A 13,571-nucleotide genomic window follows, 5' to 3' on the forward strand; every position below is an offset into this window, starting at 1 on the left:
AAATCTATAAATTATGTTTATAACTTGTGTAGAAATAAAACACTTGATAATAATAGCACAAAGGACAGGAGGTAAGAATGAAAACATACTGTTCTTATACTATGAAGTGCTAAAATATCATGTGAAAAGTTAATATTACATTATGATAAGTTAAAGATGTATATTGTAACCCTCTAGAAACTACTAAAAATAAAACAAATAAGTATAGCTAATAGACCAACAGTTGCTATAAAATAAAGTACTAGAAGATACTGAATCCAAGAGAAAGCAGGATAATACGGGGGAAAGGAGATAATGTTGGACAAATCAAAGCTACTGGCAAGATCAAAAATTATCCCCACTATTTTGATCATCCAATTAAATGTAAATGGTCTAAACACCCCAATTTAAAAAGCAGATTGTCAGGCTGTAGAACAAAGCAGGAGCAACAAACTACATGCTATCTACAAAACAAACAAACAAAAAACCCATAGAAACACACACATTTTTAAAATAAGCAAATAATAAGGTCTAATGATATTAAACAGTCGCCTCCAGAAACCCTAAAACCAACGAAAGGACTCCATCCTTAATACTCCGTTCCTCTAAAACCACCCCTGCAACCACAATCTGTATTAGTCAGGGTTCTCTAGAGAGGGTTATCTAGTTCTCTAGTTCTCTAGTCAGGGTTCTCATAATTAGTTTGTGTAAAGTGAATTTGAACATTCATTTTACAAATGAAGATATACAACTGGCCAATAAGCCATGAAAATATACTCAACATCATTAGTCACCAGGAAAATGTAAATTAAAACAATAATGAAATAACAGTACACACTTATTTTAAAAGACTGACAATACCAACTGATAGAACTAAAATTCTGGTACATTGCTAAGTAGAATGTAAAATAGTAGTATAACCACTGTAGAAAACAGTTTGCCAGTTTCTTAATAATGTTGCAAATATACAAACCATATGACCTAGCACTTTCATTCTAAATATTTCCCCAAGAAAAATGAAAATCTATTCCCATAGAAATACCTTAGCACTAGGCCTGGCACAGTGGCTCATGCCTGTAATCCCAGCACTTTGGGAGGCTGAGGCGGGCAGATCACGAGGTCAGGAGATCGAGACCATCCTGGCTAACACAGTGAAACCCCATCTCTACTAAAAATACAAAAAATTAGCTGGGCGTGGTGGCGGGCGCCTGTGGTCCCAGCTACTCAGGAGGTTGAGGCAGGAGAATGGCGTGAACCCGGGAGGCGGAGCTTGCAGTGAGCCAAGATCGCGCCATTGCACTCCAGCCTGAGCAACAGAGCAAAGCAAGACTCCATCTCCAAAAAAGAAAAAGAAGAAAGAAAGAAATACCTTAGCATAATGTTTGTAGCAGCTTTTATTAATAATAGCCTAAAATTATAAACAACTCAAATCATCATCAGCAGGTAAATAAATTAGCAAACTATGGTATATTCCTACAATGGAATATCACTCCATAAATAAAAAATAAAAATGTACACACTACTAATCCTTACAAAAATATGGAAGAATCTTAAAACATACTTAATGAAAAAGCTATATACAAAAGCTTACATACTGTATTATTTCAGACAGGCAGGATAATTTATAGTGACAAGTGATTTGCAGTTGCCTAGGGTTGGGTAGGGAGTGAAGATCAAAGCAAAGGAGCATGAGGAAACTTACTGAAGTGATGAAGCTGTTCTATATCTTGATTAGAGTGGTGGTTATAAGGGTACAGTTGTTCCCTTTTATTCACAGTTTTCTCTTCTGCAGTTTCAGTTATCTACAACACTGCTTTCTGAAAATCGTTAAGAATGTATAAGATATTTTGAGAGACATAAACCATGTAATATAGTATATTGTTATAATTGTTCTTTTTTAAGTTATTGTTAACCTCTCACTGTGGCTAATTTATAAATTAAACTTTATCATAGTAAGTATGTATAGGGAAAAAACATAGTATTTATATGGTTTGGTTATATCTGCACTTTCAGGCATACACTGGGGGTCTTGGAACATATTTCCTGTGGGTGACGGGGGAGTACTGCATACTTTCGTTAAAACTAATCTACTGCAAACTTAAAAATCTTGGCTGTATGCAAATTATAGTAATAAAGTTGATTTTAAGAGAAAAAAGGAGATACCATTATTATAGAACTCCATCTGCTTGCTAAATATACACAACCTTGGAAAAGTTTTGTATTACTGTAAGTACCCTCTTATGTAGTATTATGTAAAATAGGTCCAATAATAACCCCTAATTCTTATATTCTCCCTCTACCACTTGTTAGTTCTCATCATGGTTATACTTTGTACTTTTTGATCAATGCAAGACAGGTGGAAGTAATTGCCAAATTCATAAAAAGCTGATATACATCCTAACCATCCCCCACTTCAGAGCTTTTCTTTTTTTTTTTTTTTTTTGAGACACAGTCTTGCTCTGTCACCAGGCTGGAGTGCAATGTCATGATCTTGGCTCACTACAACCTCTGCCTCCCGGGTTCAAGTGATTCTCCTGCCTCAGCCTCCTGAGTAGCTAGGATTACAGGCATGCGCCACCACACCCGGCTAATTTTGTATTTTTAGTAGAGACAGGGTTTCACCATGTTGGTCAGGCTGGTCTTGAACTCCCGACCTCAGGTGATCCACCTGCTTCAGCCTCCCAAAGTGCTGGGATTACAGGCATAAGCCACCACACCCAGCCTAGAGCTGTTAACTGTAGGGATCTCATACTAATAGTAGGATCCAAAAAAGTAATGTAATGTATGATGGGACCCAATATTAGACAATAGAAATAGATTGGGGACCAATATCAAGATAACTTTTCAAAAAATTTAAAAATAACTTACATGCTGTCCAAAATAAGCAAGTTTTTTTTCAAATGCTAATAAGAAATTTAGTATATAAATTCTATTTTAAAGCCAGATTTTCAGGAATGATTAGTCCAAAGAAAATGCATATATCTAAAGTAACCAAAAAGATTCCCTATAGGTTATATTAAATTATGGGTTTATAAGTTATTAATAAAAAAATTTGAATATTTAACTATGAGATTATGAGAAGGAAATGAAGTCAGGTGACACTAAGGAAAATAAGACTTGAGTCAGCCTATATTTGAGTTCTTCATAAAATGTAGATGAAAAATTCAAAACAAAAAAGAGACATTTTAAGCTGGGCATGGTGGCTTACACCTGTAATTCCAGCCCTTCGAGAGGCCAAGGCAGGAGTCACTTGAGGCTCGTTCAAGGCCAACCTGGACAACATAGTAGGACCCCATTTCTACAAAAATTTAAAAAATAAAAAATTATCTGGGCATGATGACACACAAGGCTAGTCCCACATAATTGGGACACTGAGGCAGGAGGATCACTTGAGCCCAGGGTGTCCAGGCTAAAGTGAGCCATGATGATGCCACTGTCCTACAGCCTAGGTGACAGAGTGAGACACTGACTCGAAAAAAAGAGAGAGAGAGAGACATTTTTGTCCTGATTTTGAACTTGGTCTAAATGATTCGGACGACCCATCTCTCTTATCTCATGTCTCTTTTATATCACTGCAGGAAGTATTCATACAAAAAACAACAATAGTAAGTCATCCTTCCAAGTATACTATGAGTCTAGACTTCAGTTTCCCTGTGATCTCTGATTCCCTGCTGCTGACAATGGCCACATCCCAAAGTCCTGTTTCATCCACAATAGGAGGGCTTAAGTTGCATCGCTTTGTTTTCAGAAACTGCAGTGCCTTTGTAGAAGCAACTAACACAGAAAAATTAAGAAGTTCAAGGTTACATAAAAAACAGGTGGGTGCTCTGGAAAAAAAATACTGATCCATTAATAACTGAGAACAAAACACTGCAGGTAAAAGAGAAATCTTTGTTAAACACCCCAGGTCAAAAAACTAGCTTCCTTAAAAATAACAGAAAATTACATTTGTGTTTGCTCCTACGTGATCTTTCTTGTACCTAGATCTTATTTATTTTGCACTATGAATCTTTTTGGAATTCATTTATTTGACACAATTATGAAGCCATTTGCTAAACATTTCAATTTTAGGCACTGTACTAGACATAGGTAAGAAAGAAATGAATATGAAATTGTGGCTTCTGTGGCTTTTGTGGCTTTTGCCATTGAGAAGCTAGAAATAACCATTGGCAGCCCTGCTTACCTAGTGCAAATTCCACATGCTAACATTATCAATCAATATGACTTAGGAACACTGAAATCAGTCTTTTCAGTTTAAAAGATTTGGGAGCTGCCAGAATATCCTGTTACACCTTAGGCTGGTGACTGTGAAAGAGCACAAAACCCATTGCACATGGGTAGGAATTAGGAATAATTAAGGTGCCTTTTCAGACCCTAGCAGGAAACATTGATACGACCTTAAGGATAAATACCCACCAACTCCTGCTGAGATACAAAAAAGCACAATATGTTTTAGGCAAGGCATCAGCACTCAGCTATTGTTACAGGCACAAGTGGCAGTTCATTCACAAGGACTCAAATATGGAAGTATGGAGTCCTTCTCAGGCCATATTTAGTTTGCTTTAACAGTGGATTCAAAGATTTTCTGATTGGCAATTGTCTAAAAAAGTTAAATTATTATCTAAAGACCTGATTCAATAGAAAGGAGTGTCTGGGTTAAGACCATGGGTTGTGGGCTGGGTGCGGTGGCTCACGCTTATAATCCCAGCACTTTGGGAGGCTGAGGTGGGCAGATCACCTGAGGCCAAGAGTTCGAGATCAGCCTGGCCAACATGGTGAAACCCCATCTCTACTAAAAATACAAAAATTAGCTGGGCATGGTGGCAGACACCTGTAATCCCAGCTACTCGGGGGGCTGAGGCAGGGAAGCGGAAGTTGCAGTGAGCCAAGATCGTGCCATTGCACTCCAACCTGGGTGACAAGAGTGCAACTCTGTCTCAAAACAAAGAAAAAAAAATAGATAAGGGATTGTAGAGACCAAAGTCTTTATTATAAAGATAAAGTCTCACAGGTGGCTGCCCTTAGAGGCAAGAGATACCAAAAGTTTCCTATTCCGAACTTTAAAAAGTGTTAGACTCTCAGCTAATCTCTTCGGGATCAGAAAAATACCTGGAAAGGGGATTCTCTACAGAGCATAAATATCCTCCACAAGAGAGTTTTGTGAAGCCATTTCAAAATATGTCAAAGAAATAAATTTTAGGGTAAAATACTTTGATTTATTTCAGGGCCTGCTATCTGTCATGTGATGCTATACTAGAGTCAGATTGGAATTTTTTATCTTCTTACCACAAACAGTCAGTTTTGTCACTCTAAAGATCCCTGTTTTAATGTTAGTGCTGGTTGGTTGTGTCTGAATTCCAAAGGGAGGAGAGTATAATGAGGCATGTCCAACCCCCTTCCCATCATGGCCTGAAATACTTTTTCAGATTTCTTGGGAATCCCGTTGGCCAAGAGAGGAGTCCATTCAGTCTGTTGGAGGGCTTAGAAATTGATTTTTGGTTTGCAGAAGAATGGAGAGAAGCTGAGTTCTCAGTTAAAGGAGGGGATGGAAGGCATTGGGGAGTGTATGACAGGAAATACAAAGATAGGCTTCTGGATAAGTTACTACAGGTAGCAAGTTAAGAGTAACTACTACTCATGTTGTAGAAAATCAGGAGGGCAAGGGAGACCTCAGGGTATAGCAGGAGAATCTTTTATTGAGTGCACTCCAGGCCAGCTGACTCAACGTCCAAAAAACTGGGCCCAGAACAAAAACAAGGTTTTGCTTATATACCTACTCCTAAGTGGTGGAAATGCGAATGTACAGAGGCAAGACAAAGGCCGTTAATCAAACTAAGACAAGCTTGTAACTCAGGTTTAGTATACTCCTTACTATGCAGCCCAAATGGTCGTTATCTGGTTAGTTCAAAGAAGTTTCACAAAGACTCATCTTGCGACCCCTACCATGGCGCCTAGCTGGCTACAAGCTAGACCTGCTCAGGCTATACTGCTTAGATGAAGAAGCAGGAACCTACAATCGTTAATTATAGGAAAAACAGAAACTCCTAAAACTTACAGAGCAAGGAGCAAGGTATAGTTTACATAGCAGAGGGGATGGGATTCGAGGGGGAAGTTTACTTACACTAAAGGAGAGATGGGAAAACTTATCTCTTCACATCCTTATGTTGAGGGAGTGTTGGGAGAGTCTTCAGAGCACATTCCTCTGAGCTGTGGCTCTTAGATAACGTTATCGAAATTTTGCCTGTTACTGCCTTTGAAATGAATCAGCCTAACACAGGCAGCTTGTTTTTTTCTCTTTTTTAATCTCTATTTTCTTTCTTTCTTTAATTTTTTTCCCTTTTTTTCCTCCTCACTTATTAAATATTTATGACACTGTTAGAAATGCAAAATGCTTGCTCCTTGGTGCCATGAAGATATAGCACTTGAACGTAAATTTAATTCTCTCAGCAAGGCAATTTTTACTTCTATAGAAGGGTGTGATTCACGAATGGAGTTGTGGCGAAAGCACACCTGGACAGGGGAGGGGAAGGAGTTCTTATTCCTGACGCAGGTAGCCCCTACTGCTGTGTCGTTCCCCTACTGGCTAGGGCTGGACCGCACAGTCTTAGCTAATTCCAATTGGCTATTTTAAAGAGGGCAGGGGTATAAGCCAGAGTGGTGGGGTGAGTAGTTTGGAGGGAAGGATGGTTAGGAACAGGTAACTAGAGGTGACTTAGGTTAGAGCAGGTGACCAGGAGTGACTTGGGTCAAAGCAGGTGACTGGGATGAGTCAGGACGGGGCAGGTGACCAGGGGTGACTTAGGTCAAAGCAGGTGACCAGGATGAGTCAGGACAGAGCAGGTAGCCAGGGAACAGATGTGAACTACTGATTAGGACTGGCAGGAAAATTGTTTACTGAAACTGGAAGCAAGGAGGTAAGAGAACCAGGAAGTTAAAATGGAGAATCAAAGAATAAGAGAGCTGAACATACTAACACACTGATTCTTTGAAGAGAAACTTGAGGATCATTATATTTAACTGTCACACGCATCCATGTGAAGAGACCACCAAATAGGCTTTGTGTGAGCAATAAAGCTTTGTAATCACCTGGCTGCAGGCGGGTTGAGTCCGAAAAGAAAATCAGCAAAGGGTGGTGGGATTATCATTAGTTCTGATAGGAATGGGATAGGTGGTGGAGTTAGGAGCAATTTTTTCGTGGGCAGGGGCTGGATCTTACAAAGTATATTCTCAAGGGTGGGGAGAATATTACAAAGTACCTTCTTAAGGGCGGGGGAGAATATTATAAAGTACCCTCTTAAGAGTAGGGGAGGATATTATAAAGTACCTTCTCAAGGGTGGGGAGGGTGTATCATGTAAAGTACATTCACAAGGGCCGGGGAATATCACAAAGTACATTATTACATTATTGCAAGGGCCTGGAGGGTGTATTGTCACAAAGTCAATTGACAGGGTGGGGAAGGAACAAATCACAGTGGTAGAATGTCATCAGTTAAGGCAGGAACTGGCTATTTTCACTTCTTTGGTGGACCTACAGTTGCTTCAGGCCATCTGGATGTATACGTGCAGGTCACAGGGGATACGATGGCTTGACTTGTGCTCAGAGGCCTGACATTAACAACACTGTGTTTGCTGAGTGTTATATACTTAATACATCCTCTGAGGAAGGCACTATTAATTATTACTATTGTCAAAGAAACAAAGCTTCTATCATGTTTGGATCTGAATACACTGGAAGTACTTTATGTTATTGCTATTGCTTGCTGAAGGCCCTCAGGGAAACTCAGGTTGGAGCCCATTCTGCTTACCCAAGGCTGGCAAGTTCATTTACAGCTCAAAGGAAGAAATGTCATTTCCTAAACCAAATTTATCTGATAAATTAAATGAAAATATAAGGCTTCCCAGTGCTTGCCTATGAAGGTTAAGTTCCAGAAAAATTAAACAGGGAATTGTAAATGTCTTAAGAAGAATTTGTCTTGTCTTCTTAAAAAGGAAGCATCTACATTCCTTCTCAAGGTTATATCAAGAGACAGAGTCCATATATATTTAAAGTTAAGTATGGCCTTTTCCCCACATGTCTGCTCTTATAGAAGTAATCATCTTTGACTGTGTACCCCTGTGATATCTTTGACTGTGTACCCCTGTGATACCCCTGTGATATCTGTTTGGTCTGTATCCCTGTTTCCTGGTATACAACTTTAAAAATCCTTGGAATTTACAAAGTGCTGTCTTTTTGCATGCTAATGTTGGCTAATAGCTTCAGGGTGGGGATGGACAAAGGTATAATTAAAGGGTTGGGACTTTCAGCCCCAACCCCCAGACTCCTGAGAAAGGTAAGGACTGAAGGTCAAGTTGATCAGCAATGGCCAATGGTTTAATTATTTAGGCCTACTTAGTGAAGTCTCCATAAAAACCCAAGAGGACACAGTTCAAAGAGCTTCTGGATAGGTGAACATATGGAGGTTTCCGGAGGAGCGTAGGCCCAGGGAGGACATGGAAGCTCTGTGCCCCTTTTCCCATACTTCATCCTATGAGTCTCTTCATCTGTATTCTTTGTAATATCCTTGACAATAAATGATAAACCTAAGTGTTCCCTGATTTTTGTGAGCCAATCCAGCAAATTAATTGAAACCAAAGAGAGGGTCATGGAAACCCCAAACTGAAGACCATCAATCAGAAGTTCCAGGCCAAGTGTGGTGTCTCACACCTGTAATCCTAGCACTTTGGGAGGCCAAGGCAGGTGGATTGCCTGAGCTCTGGAGTTTGAGACCAGCATGGGCAACATGGTGAAACCTCGTCTCAACTAAAATACAAAAAATTAGCCGGGTGTGGCAGCGTACACCTGTAGTCCCAGCTACTCGGGAGGCTGAGGCAGGAGAATTGTTGAACCCAGGAGGTGGAGGTTGCAGTGAGCCATGATCGTGCCACTACACTCCAGCCTGGGTGACAGAGTGAGACTCCGTCTCTAAAAGAAAAAGAAGTTCCAGAGGCCAGAGGCCTGGACTTGTGACTGATGTCTAAAGGGCAGTCCTGGGGACTGAGCCCTCAACCTGTGGGATCTGACACTATTTCCATGTAGATAGTGTTAAAACTGACTTGGAGGATACCCAATTAGTGTCTGTTGTAGAATTAGTTACTAGCTTGGTGGTGGGGAAAAAAACCACATATTTGGTCACAAAAGTCTTCTTCTGTGTCGATGATTATTGTTATGGTGGTGTGACAGGAGAAGAAAAGCAAGGATTGAGAGTTTTTCTGAAACTACTTGTGATCACAGAATATAATTTTTTTTTACACTCCTTGCTCCACCCCTTGTAGGATGGGGAGCACAGGTGAGCAGGTGCAGGAGTGAGGGCAAGCACTTTTGGGCTCTGGCAGGGGCAAAACCCCATGCGTGCCCTGCAGCAGCATCTAGTGGGTTGCTCATGACCCCTGAAGCCCCAGAAGGAGTGTTACAGTGCCTGTTTCGCTTTTCTGTCCACAGACAGCTTAAGTGTTAACAGCTCAATGGAGGGTTAGTGTGACAGCCTTTTGCACCTGCACTCGTGGCACCCAAGTTCTTGTGCAGTGTCCAGGAGGAATGAGGTCGCGTGAATAAACTGAAGATGGTAAACACGGGGGATTTTATTGCTGATGAGAGTGGCTCTCAATGGGAAGAACAGAGCAGGAAGGTAATCTTCCTCTGGAGTCCAGCCATCCCCGGACTCCTCTCTGAAGCTACACCAGACTCATCTCTGAAGCTACACTGTCAAGCTGTCCCTCTGAAGCCAAACTGCTTCTCTCCAATGTCCAACCATAGTTTCTGTCATCCAGCTGCTTCTCCTGTCTCCTGGCTGAGTTCTGGGGTTTTTATAGGCACATGATGGGGGCAGAGTGGGCTATGGGTGGTATCAGAAAAGACAACATTGAAGCAGGAAAACAGGGATGTATGTTCTCACTTTGGGCCGAAGTATTAGGCTTTTCGGCTTGAGGGTGGGGCCCTTGTCCAGGACTAGCCCTCTTGTGCCCAGAATTTCCCTGCCTCCTGTCTCTATCATTATCTCATCAGCACATTACTTGTATTTCCAAAATTATTTCCTCCTAAACCTTATTCTTTAGCATTATTTGTGAAATGTGGTTTCTTTTCTTTTTAGCCAACACTGAATCAAGTTTTCTGTTTCATAAGTTCTATTTTCTCAGCACATTACATATGAAAAAATTGAAGCACAGAGAAGGTGAATATACCAAAATTCACACATATCTTAACTACCAGGTTAGAACTGCAACCCAGACCTGAGTCCCAAGTGATTCCCTGTCCCATTATATGACTCTGCCTCCCTCAAGTGCTGGTAGAACAGCTAAAGCAATGGGAAGTTTAATGTGAGAAAGAAGTGCAAAAGAGCCAACAGGCTGGATATGTTTCTACATGGGAGCTGGCTGTTCAATTCCAAGCTTTGGAACACAAGATATGCTAAAGACTCCAAGTTTGTTTCTGTACCTAGAAGGTACATGAAAAGTTTCAGCAGCTATGCAAAAATATCTGGCATGAGAAGGCTGTGCCACTATGACTCATCTGAATAATGCAAGCCCATTAACAGTATAGTCAGGGCACATCTGGCAAGGTGAGGAAATGATCAAGAATAAATGTATGAAGTCCGTCAGAGGCAGCATTGTGTAGTTGTTAGGAAAGCAGATCTTGAAATCAAACTACCTGGGTAAGAATTCATTGTTCACATCATTGTATTCTTGTGACCCTGAGAAAATTATCTAGTATCTCTCTGCTTCAAATTATTTACAAGTAAAATAATAAGAAGAATAGTATCTACCTCACAATTTTGTGTGAGGATAAGTTAATATACCTAAATTGTTTATAAACCTGCTTACTATTTAGCAAGCCCTCAACGAGTTATTCTTATTGTCAATGAGGAAAATGAAAGTAGAGATTCATCTACCTTTTATTCTCCTTTTACCATCTTAGACTATCACGCTTGAGGTACTGTAAATGGGTACATTGAATAATCAATAAAGTAGTTAGCAAAAAGAAGAGGTTTTAAAAATGCACAGATGCTATAGCAGGTAAGATAAGTATGGAAAGGCAGATGCCCACAACTAACATCTTTACTCAAAGCCTGGAAAACCTGACAGGTAATCTACCTAACTTTAAAAAAAAAAAAAAAAGGCAAATTCTGAATGTATTTCCATAACGGATTAGGGTCAGAATGGTTCAATGGTCACACAGGTACTTATGCTGAACAAGCTGAATACTTGGATTCAAGGCAGCAAGACTCATCCCGTGTAGACTGACAGCATTGAGGCCACTAAGAATCACTCAGACTCTTTTAGGATATGCTTAGTTCAATGCACATTTGGTATATTTCCCACCAAGCTTTTACTGGTGTTATTTGGGGTACCACACCCTGAATTTCTTTAGAGAATGACACCCAACTGATTCTCAATCTGTCTGGTTCCAGTGGTGAGCCAACCTCAAAAAGGAGGCAGAAACCCATGCCCTACTAGTTCTTTAGCTCAAGGTTAGACGTGTACCCAGGTTGTTCCAATCAGAATGAAGGCCAGGATTTTATCAGAATACTCAGAAAAAGACGCTTTCACTTCTAATGGGATTTTAACCCAGGAAAATGTAGGTTTAAAACTTCTGTGTGACAACTTCCTTCTCCCACCCCTGAAGACTAAGAATGAAACCAACAGGGAAAAAGATAAGAAATAAAGAGGAGAATAAAATCTTGATCACATTGTTTGAGCCTATAACTAGGCCACACTTAAAATGAAACTATCCTCTGGATTTTCAAGTTATATAAGCCAATAAATCCCCCATATTTTTAAAATCAGTTAGTATTCTGTCTTGTGCAACAGAAAGAATCTTAGCTGATACACTTAAGAACTGAAAGGGAAGACTTAGATGAAGGCTGATTTCTGTAGCTGGCAAAAACTAGAATAGAAAAGTCATGGAGTGACATCAGTGAAATGCCAACTAGAGTTACCTGGCTTTCCCCACCTCAACAAAAAGGGACCAAAACAAAAAACAAAAAACAAAAAAAAAAAACTATATTTTGAGTGGAGTGACTAATCAAGTACCCTAGAGAATGCCAAGGAGTGGTAAAAACCCTGTGGACCACAGACACTTAGGATACCACCATAGAGGGGGTGCAAGCTACCCCGCCACTTTACAATGTCTCCCCCACCAGGATAAGCTCGGAGATGGAGGGATTTCTTCTTACAGGAAAAAGAAAAGTTGAACCAGGAGTTCCATTATCATCACAGATGCTGGTGGTCCTTTCTATAGAAGAATCCCCTAGCCCTCACAGGACCCAAACTCACTTTGGAGAGTTGCTAGAAGTTGGCACACCTGCATTGCTCTGCAATAGGAACCCACATTGTGAATTCCCCACTCTTGTGATGTAAACTGTACTACATAGCACCATCTTAACACCAGACCAACTGCTAGAGTGTGTTCTGCCCTGGGGGCCAGAACACATTGCCTTTATCCATTGCCTAGGTCCCAACATAATTCTTTCATGTTCACATGCATGCCTGAAACACTATGACCCTGGGTACTAGTAGTATAGGCTGGACAAAATGATTAAAACCCCAGTGTTTGAAACCATATGGCAACCAGCTCCTCTGGGAAATAAGCAGACTTGAACAACAGGGACACCATCAAACTACCAGCCAGGTTACTGCTCCCACATGTGCCCCCGTCAGGCAGCCAGGCAGTTTACACTACATGTGAGAGCCTGTGGACAGTTTAACAGCCACTTCAGCAGAGCCCTGCTTTGCCAGAGGGTCCATCACTAACAATGGCCTAACACATCTGTGCCCACACTGACAGCCAGTCTGTTGGTAACCCAGCTCTGGGAGAAACTGCCACACTGCTGGCCGACCAACCATGCCTGCATGTGTCTGTCCCTGCAACCAGCTTGGCACCCCTTCCCCCAGCAAAAATGCATCCTTGCTGTCACAAACTCCCACAGCTAAGGCACTGAGGCAAACACAAATATCAGCCAATGAGAAATACAGTTAAAGAAACTACACAGAGACCACACTACTGCGTCCACACAGACACAAAGCCAATGCACCATACTCAACTGACACCCAGGATCCTCTATGGAAAAAAAAAAAAAACTTCCACCTACAAAACCATTCCATAAAATTGGAAAAAGCAACCTGTTCCACTAGATGTGTAGATATCAGTAGATGTGAGAAACAAACAAACAAAAAAATCCAGGAAACATGATGCCCCCAAAAGAACACAATAATTCATGAGTAGTAAAACCCCCACAAAGGATATTTACAAAATGCCTGAAAAGAAATGCAAAATAATTATCTTCAGGAAACTTAGCAAGATACAAGAGAATACTGACAAACAATTCAATGAAATCATGAAATCAGAAAAGCAATTCATGATCTGAATGAGAAATTCAATAGAAAGAAATAAGAAAAAAAGAAAACAAAAATATTAGAGCTGAGGAATTCAAAAAGTAAATTAAAAATACAGTAATACAATTAAGACCTTCAACAACAGACTAGATCAAGCAGAAAAAAGAATTTCTGAACTTGAAGACAACTCTTTTGAAATAACCCAGTCAGAGGGAAAACAGAAA

The 13,571-nt window shown here is 40.4% G+C and overlaps 1 long non-coding RNA gene across 4 annotated transcripts in view; it reads right to left on the reverse strand.

Moving 5' to 3' along the window:
- LOC129049759 (uncharacterized) overlaps window positions 1–13,571 on the reverse strand; it is a 79,414-nt gene that overhangs the window by 52,126 nt on the left and 13,717 nt on the right. For 3 of the 4 annotated variants that reach the window (XR_010136969.1, XR_010136971.1, XR_008513067.2), the window contains exon 1: window positions 1,682–1,799. The exons of the other annotated variant lie outside the window; for it this stretch is intronic. This is a non-coding gene — a long non-coding RNA (uncharacterized LOC129049759). Of the gene's footprint in view, window positions 1–1,681; window positions 1,800–13,571 lie in introns of those variants that run through there. 4 annotated transcript variants of the gene reach the window in all.

Source organism: Pongo abelii, chromosome 15, assembly GCF_028885655.2.
Source record: "Pongo abelii isolate AG06213 chromosome 15, NHGRI_mPonAbe1-v2.0_pri, whole genome shotgun sequence".
Lineage (NCBI taxonomy): Eukaryota > Metazoa > Chordata > Mammalia > Primates > Hominidae > Pongo > Pongo abelii.